The sequence below is a fragment of the Phoca vitulina genome, unplaced genomic scaffold, assembly GCF_004348235.1.
Source record: "Phoca vitulina isolate PV1807 unplaced genomic scaffold, GSC_HSeal_1.0 scaffold4, whole genome shotgun sequence".
Taxonomy (NCBI): Eukaryota; Metazoa; Chordata; class Mammalia; order Carnivora; family Phocidae; genus Phoca; species Phoca vitulina.
The window spans coordinates 14,810,228-14,828,698 of record NW_022589707.1 but is presented as its reverse complement, the minus strand read 5'-3'; the positions used below and the strand labels follow the sequence as shown (position 1 = coordinate 14,828,698).

The 18,471-nt window shown below is 44.2% G+C and overlaps 1 long non-coding RNA gene across 7 annotated transcripts in view; it reads right to left on the bottom strand.

Moving 5' to 3' along the window:
* The window catches only part of LOC116630770, a 212,547-nt gene that overhangs the window by 39,970 nt on the left and 154,106 nt on the right, over nt 1-18,471 (bottom strand). The window lies entirely within an intron of this gene.

Here is an 18,471-nt window from a genome sequence, read left to right as displayed (position 1 = left end):
TAATATGTGCATATATACTTGTATAGAAAACTAAATGGTTTTGCACAAGAGACAAGTGTTGGCAAGGATGTAGAGAAAAAGTAACCCACATGCACTGTTGGTGGGAATGCAAACTGGTGCAGCCACCATAGAAAACAACATGGAGGTTCCTCAAAAAATTAAAAATAGAACCACCCTACAACCCAGTAATCACATTACTGGGTATTTAGCCAAAAAATACAAAAACACTAATTCAAAGCACCTGTGTGTTTATTGCAGCATTATTTACAAGAGCCAAATTATGGAAGCAGCCCAAGTGTCCATCCATAGATAAATGGATAAAGAAGAGGTGGCATACACACACACACAATGGAATATTACTCAGCCATAAAAAGAATGAAATCTTGCCATTTGCAACAACATGGATCGATCTAAAGAGTATTATATTAAGTGAAATAAGTCAGAGAAAGACAAATACCATATGATCTCACTCATATGTGGAATTTAAGAAACAAAACAAAAGAGCAAAGGAAAAAGAGATAAAGAGACAAAGCAAGAAACAGACTTTTAACTACAGAGAACAAACTGATGGTCACCAGAGGGGAGGTGGATGGGGGAGGGAGGAAATAGGGGATGGGAATTAAAAAGTACACTTACCATGATGAAGAAAAAATACAACTAAATGGTTTTGGTTCCTGCAAATATCCTTCAATCAAAGGTCAGAAAAGGGCTATCTTGAGAATGATTTAATGGGATTTATACTATAAAACCTCATATGCATATTGACTTAACCAGACGACTCTGGAAACAAAGTGTGATTATTATGCTTTTTCTAGTGACTATAATGTCCACTTCCAAGAATCTAATAAAATAATGTCTCCCATGCCAAAAAGAAACCCAAGAAGGCATGCCCTCAGAAGACTGAGTTTTAAGTTGGTAAATTCTGACTGTAAGCAATCAAAACACCATTGGTGAGCTTTTCACCTTGCAAAATTGTTGTCTGCTGTAGGGATTTTGGCCTGTTCCTAAAGAGACAGCAGTTCTCTTTATAGCTCCTTCAGAGGGAAGGAGCTTCCCTCTGAAAAGTGGAAGGTGTTACTCTTCATTAAGAAAAATCGAGAGCCTGTGATTCACACATCACAGTACAGATTCTTTTTCCTATAGGCAAAGGCTAGAAGAAGCTCAACAATGCACAGTGCAAAATTAATATGTAAGCATATACAAGAGCCTTTTCTAGATTTCAGCAATCTGACAGTGGGGAATGGGCTGAGCAGAAGTGGGATGGGAAGGATGGGGTCTATTCCACAGTTTTGGACTTCTATGATCCCGAAAGAGGTTTTAACACAGGACTGGCTTTCCAAAAGGGATTTTCTAGCACTGACCCCAAAGGCGGCATAACGATGTTGCAGTGTATATTACCGAAGGCCACTGATAATGGTATTCTCTCTTTAAGACAAAGCAGAAGCTGAAGATGCAAACAGACAGAGTGGAGCAATGCTGCAACTGCATTTAGAGTCCTCGGAAGCAGTGAAGCCTGTGCTTTAGAAGCTCAGGGTGGAATGCTTGTTTTGGAGAGCATCCAGTGGAGAGCATTTGGTTTCCTCCATTTAACCAGGTCACCCAGGCATGGAATGCACAGTTCTGCCAGACAGAGAGCGTTTTGGATGCCTGAGAAACAAGAGCTTGTCCGGGCTACTGATGCGAAGAGAGGCCACGGTTTCCTTTTTCTCTGCTTTGAATGGCGGCCTTGACGTCACAACAGCAAGGAACCACTGGGGGTACAGATAACAAGGCGCAGGCCAAGAGCGCCCTGCTCTGTTGTAGGGCTGCTTTAATCTCCTCCTGACATCTCTGGCCACGGAGAGTCGGCACGAGCAGAGGTGAAGGGCTGGGGCTTAAAAATAAAGGCAGTCCCTGGGCTAAGGAAACAGACCTTCGGCCACACTAATCATCACCTTCAAGAAAATTCCACGTGTTTCGGACAGTGTCGACTTCCCAGGGAATGTCTGCAGGGATTCTGCTGATGGTGCAGACACCTGCGCTCTCCCTGAAGAGCTAAACTTCCTGGATATCAAAACAGAGCTCTTGTGAGAGGCGCATTAAGTCCTAGGAAATGCAAGGCACTTGTGAGAGCAGGCAGACAGTCCTTGCAAGAGCCTTGTCCTGTTTTCTGAGATAAAAATACCCTTTTAGGGATTTTATAAGTTTAAGTTCGCGCAATCTAACATGTGCGTTTAGTACCCAACTGCAGGTGTCTGGACAAATGGCGAACACTGTTCAGACGCTGGCAGGTTCAACTCACCATTATTTGAAGTGAGTTGTCTGTGTTAGTCCTTGGAGCAGTTTGAAAAGCATGATCTTTAGTGTTTCAACCTCGCATCAAAATTTTAAGTGATATTTAGCTACGTGAGTGTCAGATCACGTATTTCCATCATAAATGCAATGCTAACTACAGAAGTACCAGGCAATGTGCAGACAGGATCTGAAAGCATCACCCCCCTGCTTTCATGAACAGAGAACAGTCTTCTGTTGCCGCAGCTTTGCCCTAGTCAGTCCTCTGCCTTGGGAGCACCAACGGCTCTCACCAAGCCCAAGCCCTAGCCTAAATCCATAGTGCTCAGGGTCCTTCGGGACAGATGAAGCTAGAAAACCAAGGGCTGGGGGGGTTGATTCTGAGGGGTATGTGTGTGTGTGTTGTGTGTTGTGTGATGTGTGATGTGGGGCAGAGCACAGCACACAGAGAACAATGGGAACACCTGCTCCCATGACTTCTGTGCTCATATTTGGAAAAGCAGTTCAGCAGAAGGAACAACATTTCCAAGCTACCTGGCCCCTTTAATCAGTTCTTTCTCTTCTTAATTAAAATGAGCACTCCCAATGTGGCCATTGGGTCGATCTTGTTTCAACAGAATAATCTGGGGCGCCTGGGTGGCTCAGTTGGTTAAGCAACTGCCTTTGGCTCAGGTCATGATCCTGGAGTCTCAGGATCGAGTCCTGCATGGGGCTCCCTGCTCAGCAAGGAGTCTGGTTCTCCCTCTGACCCTCCCACCTCTCATGTGCTCTCTCTCTCTCTTTCTCTCTCTCTCAAATAAATAAAATCTTAAAAAAAAGAGAGAGAAAATAATCTGCTATGAAGACTGACTTACTTTCAAAGGTAAAAGAGGGTACAGTTCTGATCTCAAACTCTCATTTGAGACCTGTACAACAATACCGCCCTTCTGACTTCAGGCTGTCCTGAACAACCCTCACCCTCTACAGGTGTCTCAAGCCTGTTCTGGAAGCTGGTCTTTGGACTCAAGTACTCTTAACTGGGTAGATCACAAACCCTGTGTCTCATTCCCACTGTTCAAAAAAAAAAACTCTCAGTATGTTCAGTGATTAAATAATGGAGAAGAGGGCGCCTGGGTGGCTCAGTCGTTAAGCGTCTGCCTTCGGCTCAGGTCATGATCCCAGGGTCCTGGGATCGAGTCCCACATTGGGCTCCCTGCTCGGCGGGAAGCCTGCTTCTCCCTCTCCCACTCCCCCTGCTTGTGTTCCTGCTCTCGCTATGTCTCTCTCTGTCAAAAAAAATAAATAAAATCTTTAAAAATAAATAAATAAATAAATAAATAAATAATGGAGAAGATGCAGCAAAACTTTTTACCTACTTTTTTTTTTTTTCCAAATGCTGGTTATACCCAAAAGGTGAAACTTATTCTAGCCCTACCTGTGTTTTTATTTTATAAGAGCTCTTTATGGTTTAAGAACCATAATTAAATCTCCTCTGAACTGATGTATTAAACTTAAGTTTTCAAGGAGACAATGAAGATATTTCTCAAACTTAAGACAATTTATTTTTGTCTGATGTAAAGGACGAGAGAATGAGAGGGAAAAATAATTTTTTGCCATCTGTATCTTGATTAGAATTTTCTAATGTTCAAATTCCTGGTTATAAACCACAGTAAACAATCAGTCATTCATTAAGGAGCAACTATTGAAAAGGCGATATTTAAAAGAGGAAAAAATAAAACATGATGTGATTAAAACCCTATGCACGTCTTCACTTCAAGGCAAACGCTGTGCCCATCTGGGTATTTAGGAGGTGCCAAATATCATTGGGATCTAGATTTAATTCATGTCATAAAGAAAGCACCGTATTTAATTTGTTCACAAAAGACCTAGAACCTCATGGAAATGGTGGTGGTGATAAGGACAGTGAAGTGAACTATTATTAAAATGAGGTATTCATTTTTAAATTATTTAAATGCAGGATCAATCATAAACGTGAACAAACTCTCAATGATCTAGTGTTCCACTCCTAATGAGAAAGTAATTTTGAAGATAATTTTCAGCTTTACTAGGTTTCTGCTCTAATTTGCTCCTCTGTTAGGAAATCTTGAAAAATTAGTGGGTTTAAAAACCCTGGCTGCGTTTAGTCAGGGAGGCTAAAGAACAAGAGACAACATTTGTCTCTTTTGTTCCCAGGGGCCTCAAAGACCAAGCCTGAGAATTTATGGACACCAGACACATGCCCAGAGCTGAAGGCACTGTTTTCGCTCGCTTTAGTGGATGCTGAGGACTGGGGAGAACCTGAGCCTTCTTTTCGAGAGTGAGAGGAAACCAGACACGTGCCGGGCCCCACAACCCCCAGCGCAGATGCAGAGGCACCCATGTTTAGAAGTAAACGCTGCGCCCCCCGACCTGCCTTCTGGGGTGGCCACCTTCAGGGCTGGCAGCTTCCTCACATCCACACTCTCTTGCCCACTGAGTCTTGCAAGGAACCGCAGACCTGATCCCTGTTTTCAGTCCAAGGACACTGATGGGACTTCTCTATGAATTTTCCTTAGACCCGACAGCTAGCAATGACCCTTTTCCAATCCCCCTTGGAAAATGGTAGAGATTATGTATATCCTAGCTCTAACTGTATTTGTAAAAAATAAAATAAAATTTAAAAAGATTTTTCTCCTCCAGTCTATCCTAACTCAACCAACAATCATCATCCAATCCTGTAATGCACATGTGAGAAATTCGTTTTCACAGATTGTCACTTGTGCTTGTTAGAAAAAACTTGCTACAAAAGTTTCTATGTACCAATGTACTGTATGTATCTATGTATCAATGTAACCATCTACCTGTCTGTGCTCTACCTGTCTGAAAACAAACTCTCATAATACTAATCTCCAAGACGCATTCTGTACTAGATACTTTACAAAACCAAGGTGTTTATGCTCACAAATCTACCCTCTAAAAGGCAACAACAGAACGGCTCTGTCATTATCCTTAGCTTCTGGATATGTACATGGAGAGTCACATGCCGGGTGTTATCTGGATTCTTCACTGTATGTGTTCTTTTCCCTCAAAGCACATTATAACCTACAGTTGCCTTTGTGTGCTTACATCCTCTCTGTTTCTTCCACTAGCCGTAAATTCCATGAAGGCAGGATTAATGTCTGTGTTATCCTTGTATCAACACTGTGGATGGAGTGGAGGAGAGGGGTGTGGAGGGGAGGGCAGGGCAGGGGAGGGGAGGGGGAACAGAGAAGCAGCAGGAAAAGCAAGGGAAGGGAAGACAACCTTGCAACAGCAGCTATGCTGGTTTCAGTCAACAGAAGGAGGACTTCCACAGTTTCATCAGATTTTTCATTCACGGAATTTAAAATTCTTTGTAACTATAACCTCATCAAGTCTCATTACCTCAAGTCATCTTTTAACATTAAATTAAAATTATTACTTATGACACAGAGGCACGGAAGTGAGGAATAATTCACTTCTAGATCTTTTTTGTTGGGTCTATACAACAGCCACTGAGGCAGGTCCTTCTGCTTACTGACCTTTTTATTTATTTATTTATTTATTTGCGAGAGAGAGAGAGAGAGAGAGAGAGAGAGAGAATGAGAGACAGAGAGGATGAGAGGGAGGAGGGTCAGAGGGAGAAGCAGACTCCCTGCTGAACAGGGAGCCCGATGTGGGACTCGATCCCAGGACTCCAGGATCATGACCTGAGCCGAAGGCAGTTGCTTAACCAACTGAGCCACCCAGGCGCCCCTGCTTACTGACCTTTTAAGTTACCTGTTATAAATACAAAGCCTTTTCTGTAAGTGGATAGTTTAAGGATTGTGATAAAGGTCCAGCATTTCTTTCCTTTTTATTCATTCAACATATATTGGAAACACAAAGCCTCACTTTTAACTTTGGATACATTTATGTACAAGGAAGAACTAGTTCTGGAGAAACCTTCTCATTTTTACCACTTACGTAACAATGTAGTTTCTGGTAAAAGGACCCCAGTCAATGAAGAAACCATGTGCCAATAATAAGCAGGGTCATGAGATCAGGGCAACCTCAGACCCGACAGCTAGGAAGGCAGGTGTGTCACTAAGAGGATTCTCACGAGCCCTGATGGCTGGGCTTGGGGAGGGAGCCCCCAAGGCGTTCCTCCTCAGATAACGTATCCCACGATGGGCACGGTCATCCACACAGGACAGGTGAGGACTTGCCCAAGCTCACACAGCCCCAGCTCTTAAAGGCTGCGCATGCCTCCCCGTGGGCCTCACTGCTCAGTCTCTGCAAGGAACACGGGCTGCAGGAAGTGGCGACAGAATCACGTGCACCACAAAGTGTGAACGCTGACTTCTTCTAAGGGAAAGAAAAGTCCAAATAGACCAGTATGGTTTCGAAGCATCTTGTCCAGGAACAGTTATGGGCAGGAAAATTTAGCCTGCTGAGCTGAGAGCAGCCCCCATCTGCCCTCCTGTTGAGGCAGAGATAAACATAAACTTGCATCCTCAGGGCCGCCCTGGGAATTGTGAGAATTAACAGAACTAATGGGTGCCTTTTGTGTCTCAGTATTGTGGGTCTCCTGTGATAATCTCCCTTGTGAAAAATACATCCAGACCCAGCTCTGATCCAAATGTGGTCAGAACAACCTTTTCCCTCAGTTGCTCCTCAATCAGTTTATCAAAATATATTATTAGCTGAGGAGGGTCCACAGTATGTCCAGCATTCTTCTGGTGACAAAAGTAATAAATCACTCCCTGTACTTTCCGCACTCAAGTCGTTTATAATTCAGATGCTCGTCTCCCTTCTCCTGGATGCCTACATCTTTTCCTTGACTGATGTGGCTTTAAAACACATGGCACATTCACAAACCCAGGGGGCTACCTGCATGGCACCCGTCACATGGCAAGAAAGGCAAAGAGGTCTCCCTCCTGACAGCTGGGCTAATTCACCTGGGTCCTGACCTGTATCACCCGTGTCCTAGGAATGTTACGTAACCTTAGCCATCACACCCTCCTGATGGCAATCAGCTATGACTTGCTCACTCTGTGGGTAGGACATTGTGCATTCCAGCTTCGTGTGCAAGAGTATTTCCTGGTCCAGCTGTGGCCTGTGGCCACAGCAGAGGTCTTAACCCCTTCAGCAAGCCCCAGTGGGAGATGGACTTGAAGCCAATGATCTATAATTAATCCTAGTGCCAATGTGGGTTTGTCAAAGGCCCCCAGAGCAAAACATGTTTTCCCTGGCTAGGGCTTGGCTTCCTAGCCTTAAAAAGGATTCTCAGTATTTATTGCAGTAAAATTAAGCACTTTCAAATTTCTGCCAGATCCCCTGGAGAAATATGGTTTATTAATACCAAACAAATGTGATGCTTGAAAGGCAGGAGACCCAGATTCTAGTCCCTGGCCCACTATTGACTCACTGGGTGGCTTCAGGCAAATCACTTAAATCAATAGACATCATATTCAACAGGCACAGAATGGGCACTTGGTAGGTGGGCAGTGCTCTGTGAGGTCTGAGGCCAGGTTCAATGGTGAAACTAAGTCAGTATAAACAAAGCCCTTTGCTAGGGGCCGCTGCCCGGAGTGCCATCTTTATAGCTGGGATCAAAGTGGCCATCCTGAAATATGACCCTACAATTTTTTTAAATCTTGAAGCTGAAGAAACTGGGTGAAACTTATTTAAAAGAGGGGCAGTCCCAAATAATAACCAAGAGCACAGCTCTTAGGAGCCAACTCTGTGGATCTGAATCCTGGGTCTACCATTTATGAGCTTTAGTTTTCTCATCTGTAAAGTGGGAACAAACAGTATCTACTGGTCACACAGGTGACTGTGAAGATTACATGAGTTAATACTTGTACTTGAACTGAGGTGAACATTAGCTCTTAGCTACAATTTAACAAAGTAAAATTAGGTATGTATCCTTCTGGAATACAAAATAAAATCACACACACACACACACACACACACACACACACATGCGTAGTTTCATTTGCAACTCACCTGCATTTGCAAATAACCTTTATACTACGGAGTTTGCAAAACACTTTTCCCCCTATTTTCTTTGAAGCTCATATTCTCATTTATTCTTTTACAAGTCACACGTCAGCAAAGTTACAAGGCAGATTGGAAAATAAAAACAAAAACAAAAAGAAGCTTTAAGAAAAAAAAACAACAATTCTAAGATAAAAATCTCAATTGATGGATTAAGTAGCATTCTAGGAACAGCTGGAGAGGTAATGATTTGGATGCCATCCACAGGCTGGTACCTCTACTTCAGAACTCTCCTACACACTTCAATTTCCACCCAGCTACCCAACATCTCCATGAGAATTCTAATAGCCATCTCAAAGTCACCATGTCGAAAACAGAACTCCTTGTTTTGCTCCCCCCGCAATAAACCAGGTAACGGGTAAAGCAGGATATATTCACACACACTGGGGTACTGGAGAAGGAACAGCTGTATCCCCGACAACATGAATGAATTTTACAAACATAAGCTGCAAAAAACTGCACACATGTTTACATGTCTCAAAATACCTTTGGCAACGCACATTTGTGTGATAAAACATATACATTTGTTTAAAAAAATCAAGAGAATTATAAATACAAATTTCAGAATTGTGAGGAATCCAGAGAATGTCGAAATGACGTACAGGGAGATCCAAAAGTATCTGTAATGTTTTGATTCTTAAATTGGGTGGTGGTTGACTAGAGCGCATTTTTTTTATTGTGCTTTAGAGCTTATTTATATGTTACACATAATCTTTTGTACATATAAAATGATCAAATTAAAAAAAAATACAACCCACGCAAAAATGAATTGTTATTTCAAAACCATAAACTAAGCAGTACAGGAAGGTAAATCTTGCTAAAAAAAGGAAGAAATTAATGTATACTAATAAAAATGGTTATGGAATATAATTACTTTATCAAGGTGACTAAAACACACATGTAGGAGGTGGATCAAATGCCAAGGAAAAAATATTCTGACCAGGTTTACAGGTCAGAACAAATTTATTTATCAGGAATATCTTTCCTATTTTGCTAGGCTTTCTTTCTTAAAAACAAAATGGATTAGCGTTCCTTGTTTGGTGAGAGGACAATCTGAGGCTGCTAAGGATGAGGATGTCTCCCAGCCCTGCCCCCACGGAGGCTGAGGTTTGTGTAGGAGAAGCTCAGGGCCACACCTGTTGAAGGCCCATGATTTTAGATTTGCTCTTCTTTCCTGCATCAGCACTGATAGCAGACAGTTTGTTGTAGCTAGACTCAAAATACGCTTTCTTCTGTTTAGAACATCTAAGTTGCAAGTCTTAAATGAACACAGTATGAGAGTCTATTTTAGAAGGAAGTGACCGAGCTCAAAGCAACACCAGGCATACCTATCTGTTCGAACAGGCATAAGACAAAAAGAGGCCTGTGCATTTCTTGTCCTTTTCAAATAAAGAGCTGGATCTATTTGAATGGCCAGGGAGGAGAAGATAGTTTGATTCAGAGTTGGCATGGGTTTAGGGGAAGAAATGTCTTTGTAGCTGGTCCTAAATATTATGGTAACTTGGACTGAGTTAGTCTCCAAGGGAGAAGTCACCGCATGTTGTAACAGAAGCCACGGGGCTTGGCAAGGGAGGGAATGAAAGAATTGCAATTAAAGCAATACCATTTCCCCATCATGGTGAAGATCTGCTGGCCGGGACGGTTCCTTGTCCTCTTTCTCCAAAGCCGGTCCAGTTAAACACTGACCTTTTAAATCAGCCTTCACCATATTCTAAAGAGTACTGAATGCTGGGATGAATCTTAATTTCTAAAGAATTCTTAAGGAGAACTTTTTCTTCCCTCCTACTAAGAAAAGAATAAACAGATCAACAGAGTCAAAAAGAGGAGTGCCAGAAAAAAAAAAAAATTTGTGTTTGCTCAAAGGTTGTGAAGGTACATTTTTCAAATTTATCTATTCCTTTTGTGGCTCTAAATAAGGTAACACTGTGTTCCATTTTGATGTATGCCCCCACCACCCCACAATTTAATTTTGAAAAATTACATTCTCGCCTCTATCTGCCTTGCTGTTTTGACGGGTCATTCCCAAACACACACTGCCCTACTTTGAGGCTTTCCAAAGCTACAAGGAGGTGCATTCTCGTACAAAGCAAGCTGTTAATGAGTTTCTACTGAGTGAATCTGCATTCTTTCCTGGCCTTGATTTGGATATAAATTATAAGGCTTCGTATACTAACAATAATAAGAGTTTCTAGCCAGCCAGGTTTCTTTTTAAGGCGGAAAAAAATTATAAAAAGCATAAACCTTGGCTCACGGATTAAGCATGCATACAGACCCGTGTACTCTATGAAACACAGAAGCCCGGAGGGGACGCTGCTAGGCCACACCACTTGTTTTACAAAGGAAAAAAGAGAATTCACACTATTTACTACACGTCTGCAGAAATCATCATATACTTGCATGATTAAAGGCAAGATTATAAGGCTAAGTATTGAATGCTGCTTATATTTTTTGATCAAACTCATCATAATTTACTATTTCTCCAAAAGGAAAAGCAAGCTTATATAATGGTGCTGATTACAATATCTAGTTTACAGTTACGAGAAGCAAAGGAAATAAGCTTTGAGGAAAAGAACAGGAAAAATAGAAGTAACACAGTTTTGGTCTACCAAGTGGTTTTCCATGTATTTCATCTAAAAAGAAAGGAGATACGTTAATTAGATAGGTGAGGACCTAAGGGGTATTTGTGTGACTGAGTGTGAGTGCACACGTGTGAGTGCATGTGCATGAGTGTGAATGTGAGTGCACGTGCGAGTGTGAATGCACGTGTGAAAGAGAGAAAGACACAGGGGAGAAAGAGAGGGAGAGACCTGGAATAATGGAAAAAACGGAGAACTTTAGGAATGTCTTAAAAACATATAATTTGATGTTTCCTTAAAAAGCACCAATATTATTTAGATATTGTCCTAGATCAGTAGAGTACAAGCTATAAAACAGCAGTCCTGGGTGCTAATGACAGGGATGTACAGAACATCATTTAGAGGTCTTTGGGGAAGGAGATTTACTGCTAGACCCACGCAGTACCTAACTGAAGGCTAGGCTGATATGCTCATCCCGAAACCCAGAGAAAATATCCTCCAACAGGTGCTAGAGGGCTCACCCCACAGGAGTCCAGAGTACTCCCGGCAGGTCAGGGCTCAACTCCCAGGTTGGTGGTGATCACAGAGAACAGAGTGAGTCTGTCACTCCACATCTGTGCATTAAGCACCTACTATGTGTCAGGTGGTGCGCTTGGTAGATGCTGAAATCTGGTGGTGAAGCCAGTGAAGAAAAGTTCCTGCTCTCAGGGAGCTTACAGTCTAGCAGGGAAGAGTGGTGAGTCCCAGGGAGGGACAGCAGGGAGACTGAGGCCACTGGCTGGTGTCATTAAGATAGAGTTTAAATCCTGCTCGCCTACTGACCTTGGAGACATTCTGGAACTCCCTCATCACGGCTTTCTTTAAATGTGAAATGGGATGATAACGTTGAGAAGACTGCACGAGGTGTGTTTGTAAAGCATCTGTGAGAGTTCTGACACGCACGGGGCCCAGTAAATGGCAGTTATGAACCAAGGGATGTACACACAGAAGCTTGCTATCTCCTTCCCCAGAACACACCCCAAATTGCTGGACAAGGAACTAAACCACATCACCACTTTATCACATTTCTGTTTGATTTTGGCAAATCAGATGGCCACCAGTGTTACTAGGGTAGACAGGAAAGTCTAGTTGCTAAAAACAGACCCCACCAAGAGGCCCAAATTGTTGCTATAATGGGTATGTTTTCTGTTTCTTAAGGCGGTAGCAAGCAGATATTATCAGATGGCCTCTTATAACTTAAATAACTTATAAGCATTTTCTCTTTAAAAACAAACCCCATAAGGTGTGCCTGGGTGGCTCAGTTGGTTAAGCATCTGCCTTTGGCTCAGGTCATGATCCTGGGGTCCTGGGATAGAGCCCCACTTTGGGCTCCCTGCTCAGCGGGCAGCCTGCTTCTCCCTCTCCCTCTGCCTGCTCCCCATACTCGTGCACGCTCTCTCTCTCAAATAAATAAAATCTTTTAAAAAATAAATAAAACAAACCTATAAAAAGTACCACTACCACAGTGAGTGTGCTGCATGATGACTCCACAAGGAAAGATGAGGAGCTATGCTCAGGACATCTATGCTGAGAAGTAGTAAAGAGGAATGGTTAGGAGCACAACCTCTGGAGCCAGGCTTCCTGGGCCCCAAGTGCCCCTATCACTCACTACTGTACAGCAACGACCATGTTGCTCACTGGGACTCCGTGCCTAAAATCTGTCACATGGGGACAGTATTAGATCCTATCTCACTGGGTAGTTGTATGGATTAAAATCACAAACATCTATAAAGCAATTGGATTAATACCCAACATACAGAAAATGTTAAATGTTCCATAATGTTAGTGACAATTACTCATGGCAAACGCGGTAACTTTATCATCTTGCTAATAAAAACATGAGAGCCCAACACTGAGACAACTGAACCACAGCAGAGGAAACCGAGTTCTTTCTTTGGTTCTCCCATCAATTTTATGCATCACAGTGCGTACACCACATCCCTTCTACAATTCACTTTCCTCATCTACACAACAAGTTATATACAAATAGAAGTATAAATATATGTGTTTGTGTGAATATATGTATATATACATGGTCAGCAGCTGAGCAACTTAAATGTCTGCACTTTCCCATCTATGATAGTTAGGGTTCTCCAGAGAAAACAGAAACAAATAAGATGCACATGCGCTTGTGTGCGTGTGTGTGTGTGTGTGTGTGTGTGTGTGAAAGAGAGAGAGAGAGAGAGTGTGTGTGAGTCTGTCTCTGTGTAAGTATGGTGGAGAGAAAGATGGAGAATGACGGAGAGATTTATTTTAAGGAACTGGCTCAGGCGATTATGGGGGTTGGCAAATCTGAAATCCGCAATCAGGCTGGTGACCCAGGGAAGCGCTGTGTGGCAGTCTGAGCTGGAAGGGCGTCAGGAGACAGAATTCCTTGTTCCCAGGGACAGGGCGGGGGGGCACCAATCTTTTTCTCTTAAGGCTGTCAACTGGATGAGGGTTATTATGGAGGATAATTTGCTTTACTCAGAATCTACTGACTTACATGTTTAACCTCATCTAAAAATACCTCCACAGTGACATCTACATGGGTGTTTCACCCAATATCTGGGTACCGTGACCTACCTAAGTTGACACATAAAATGAACCATCACACTATCCTTGCAAGAGAAATCACGTTCAGATGATTCTCTGCTGCAGGAAAGGCCCCTAGAATGCACAGCGATTTCACTCTCTGCCATCAGATTAAAGGCAAGATATTCAGATGAAGCACCCACTTCTCTCAAGGTGAATTCTAAGTCTGAACAAACCCTGTAAAGTACATGTAGAGGATGACGGCATGGGGACAGCAGAATGAATCAGGGGAATGAATGCACTCCAGTCCACAGAAGGGACGAGCCTTTAGAACAAGGGCTGCAAACTCAGTGCCCGTCAGATCCAGGTACGTAAGACAGAGGAGTGACACAAACAGGGTGGGGGGTGTGTGGAGGGTACAGGGCACACCGCATCCACAAGAGCCGCGGAAGCCTCCAAGTCCAGCATTCTTTCCGCACTGGCCCAAGGATGCAGCGTGGCTCAGGGGGAGGGCCGTCGACTTCCAGTCAGGCAAGGGGGCCCTGGCTCCCAGCTTGACAACTTGTCAGCAGCACGACCTGGAATGAGTTACCTACAGCACCCCAGGCCTCTGCTTCACTGACGTTACAGAATTATGGTGAATACTCAGAGAATCATTCTTAAAATGGGATGGCATGTGTATGTTATATATTACACATGATATACATGATTTGTTATTTTAATGTGTGTCTTAGTTTCCTTCTTTGCTTTTATGAGCCATCACTCGTGTATCACTTACTGTGCCCAAGGCACTGCTTTACGACTCACGCAGTCCTCCCAACAGCCCTATGAGGCAGGTACTCATTTCAAAATGCAGCACAGAAAGGGCAAATAGTTTGACCAGCAATGGGACACACGGTAGAGAATTCTAGAAGACTGCCTAAGAGATACAAAAGAGCAAGATGCTACAATAGATCCACTCCTCAAGCTACCATAAGCCTCTTTTCTTTCAACCAAAAATGTGTTGCAAGCAGGGGTTATACTTGCTGCCGTACCTGGTGATTCCCAATCACCTCCTAACTTCTTGCCTGCCCTTCACCTCCGCTGCTGCAAGGAGCTGCTCTCTCACGGGCGCTGAAGACTCCCGGGCTCATCGAGTGAAGGTCCCGCCCCATCCTGGCCTCCTGAGCCTCGTGTCAGTGGGGCACTGCTCAACACCTCCTTCTTTGGCACTGACCTTCTTTGGTCTTCCAGGACTCTGAACTTCCGTGTTTTCCTCTTTGGAACTACCTCCCTGATCTCCTCCCACCCCTCAACTGCTCTCAGAGGTCTGGCCCTGGGTTCTACTCATTTTGTCTTTGTGCCCTTGCTTTTCTTCGCTCGCTAATGCTGTCACGCAGTCCCCGGTAATCACATCTTCAGGGCACACCTCAGTGCCCGGCCTCCGTGCCTCCTCAACAACAGGTGGTGACTGACCTCTGCGCTGACCCTCTCTGCTCCGAGTCCAGCCAACAACCTTTGTGACCCCCACCTGCACGTGAAAACCCTCTCATCTCCCACAGCCAGCCTCCACCCTCCACTTCACCCATCTGCTCTCATGACCTTGTTCTCTTATCATCCCTTGAACTGCTTCGCTTGTGCAATAATAAATCTGGATATCCCGCTCTCTGGCCGCAACCCCCTATCCTTCAGCTCTCAGTTACTGTATTCACCCATTACTCAGGATACCAGTTACTCAGGATAACCAAACCTAACAATTCTAAACCCCAAGTCTGACCCCCCCACCGTGTCCTCTAGTTAAGTACCAGCAACAACTCAGCTGTCCACCAGAAACCTGCACGTTGGGGCGCCTGGGTGGCCCAGTCAGTGAAGCGTCCGACTCTTGATTTCGGCTCAGGTCGTGATCTCCTGGGTCATGAGACTGAGCCCCACATCGGGCTCCCCGGTCGGCGGGAGTCGGTTTGAAACTGTCCCCCTCTCTACACTGCCCCCCACCTGCGTGCTCTCTCTCTCTCTCAAATAAATAAATAAAATCTTAAAAAAAAAAAAAAGAAACCTGTATGTTCACTTTTATCCCTCTCCCTCATCTTCCATATCCCCAAATTCCAACACATCTACCACCCTTAAGTATCACCCAGCCTCCCTCTCTACGCAGATCGCCATCATCTCTCACCCAGACTCCTCTCTCCAACAGTCTCCTGACCTGCTTCCCTGCTTCCGGCACCTGCTTCCCTACAAACTCTTCTCCAGCAGACAAAACGGTCTTTTATTTATTTATTTACTTGTTTATTTTTATTTTAAGTAATCTCTACCCCCAGCGTGGGGTCTGAACTCACAACCCCGAGATCAAGAGTCATATGCTCTTCTGACTGAGCCAGTCAGGCATCCCCAAAATGGTCTTTCTAAATATGAGTTCTAATCATGTCACCCCCATGCTTAGAATTAACCAACACTGCCCTGCATTCTTAAGATAGTAATGGGTGGGGGGAGCGCCTGGGTGGCTCAGTCAGTTAAGTGTCTGGATTTCGGCTCAGGTCGTGATCTCAGGGTCATGGGATCAAGTCCCGTGTCGGGCTCTGTGCTCAGCGCTGAGTCTGCTTGAGATTCTCTCCCTCTCCCTTTACCCCTCCCCCCTAAAATAAACAAACAAAATCTTAAAAAAAAAAAAAAGAAAGAAACTGGATTCCTTAACACAGTTTCTGGGGCATTTCCTGATCTAGCTGCTGCCCGCCGCTCCAGCCTTACCTGGTGCACTCTTATCTCATTCCAGTCACATTATGTCCATTCTTCAGATGTACTGTTTCTCTCTTGCCTCTGGGTCTAGTACATTCTATTTCCACTGCCTCAAATATGCTTTTTTTTGCTTTATCATGGCACTCATCATTGGGTGTCATGTTAAGTACTACAACCTCTTCAGAGACTTCTGTGTCCCCAGACTTGCTTATGTCCCCTGGGTGGCTTTTCCTATAGCGAATCTGCACTTTTCCTTGCATTATACTCAACCCACAGGGTGGCATCTCCCTCACTAGCCTGCAGCTCTGTGAATCAAGACAGTGGCTCGCTCACTCCCCACTGTATTCCTCTGCCATGGAGCACTGGTCCAAAGGACACTCAACAACTGTTTACTGAATAAACAAACATGCAGTTGATTCTTAAACTCCGATCCTCCTGACTTTGTCCTGGAGATTCAGTTCCGTGTCTCTAGTCACCTGATGGATATCTTACCAGCGCCTAAACTGCATACATACAAAATAACAGAGATCACCTTCTCTTTCACATCTGCTCTCTTCCAAACAGAGTTGAGTAGAGAGAACATGGGTGTGGAAATCAGGGACATCCTCAATGCTCTGTTCTATATCCTATTAGCTGAACAACTTCAGACAAATCTATCTCCAAGCCTTAGGTTTCTCATCTCTGCAATAAAGACAAAAATACCAACCTTATAGAACTAGGAAACGACTGAATGAGATAACACATGTGAAATGCTTGGCGAATGGCAGAGAAGTAATAAATAGTACCTGCGTTTTAAAATTTGAAATTAAGTTTTGCTTCCATCCTTCCTCCCCACCGGCCAACCTCTGTTATCCAGGCAGTTCGTTTTCTCCATTCCAATTGTCCCCCCTCATCTGGGCCCTCTTCCCCTCCTCCCGGGACTGTCTCACCAGCTCGCATGGCTTCGCGCTCGGATTCCCTCACTGGCCGACCGCCCCACACAGTGACACCAGACGAGGCTTCCTCCAGGAGAGCTCCCACTGTCACTCTCATGACCAGAACTCTTCCACTGCTCCCCAGTGGCTTAGGATTAAGTTTAAATCATTTAGTCGTCTGACATTCATGGCCTTCCTGGATCTGGCCTCAAAAGACCTTGGCTGCCTTATCTTCTCATTAGTCACTTTTACACACAAGGTTGCCCGGCAACAACAAATCAGTTACTGCCCACTCTGTCCACCGGAATTTCCCATCCCTCTCTAGGCCTTTGCTCAGCTTCCCTTGGACACGGACACTCTCCCTCCAAGTCTTCAAGTCCAACACTACCCTTCTGTCAATGTCCAGCTCCTTTATCCGTAAAGCATTTCTTGGTCATCCTGGCCACAGCAAAGCTTTCTTTTCTACAAGCGTGTGGTGTCTTTGGTTCACTCTCCATATTAGCACATTTATCTCTCTCTCTACGTTCATTCTGTCACCCATACACGGAATCTTAGTGCAAGCTCTTTGAGGGCAGCCTCTGGCCATGCCCACACGGCCACGTGCAGAAAAGCACCCAGGAAATGGTGGCTGAATGTACAGCCCCACAGAGTCCTGCTGAGTAGCACCAGCATCTGCTGTCCACAGCCAATCAGCTCCCCTGATCAGCTCCTAGAACCGTGCCTGGCACAGAGTGACACTCCACAGGTAACTGTTAAATGAACTTATCCACAGGGAGATCAACTATTGTCTATAGGACAGAAATTCTGTCCCCATGGCATAAAACATGAAAGAGGACGTGAAGAAGCCTTTTCTCTCCCACAATACTTAGAAATGCCAGCAAGTTTCATGTCTCCCACAAGATATACGGCTATTCTCAGCAATAACTACGGCACGTTTGGTATACTGAGTATTTCAGAAGTACCTAGTTTTAACATGTAAATAAGAATCATTCTTCAAAATAGTCTCCTTTGGAGAATAACAGAGTTAGTCTAACAATGTCAAAAAAATTTTTTTAGACCTCCCTTTTATATAGCCACAACTTTTTTGAGGGGTGAGGAGCAGAGAGAGAGAACCTTAAGTAGGCTCCACACCCAGCTCGGAGCCCCATGCAGGGCTCGGCTCTCACGACCTTGAGACTACGATCTGAGCTGAAATCAAGAGTCAGATACTTAAACAACTGAGCCACTCAGGTGCCCCAGACATCTGTTTTTTTTTTTTTTTTTAACCAAAAGAAGTTGTGGCTATAGGGATGCTGGGGTGACTCAGTTAAGTGTCCGACTCTTGATTTTGGCTCCGGTCATGATCTCGGTGTCATGAGATTGAGCCCTATGTTGGGCTCCGTGCTGGGTGCTGAGTCTGTCTCACATCGTTTCCCCCCTCCCTCTGC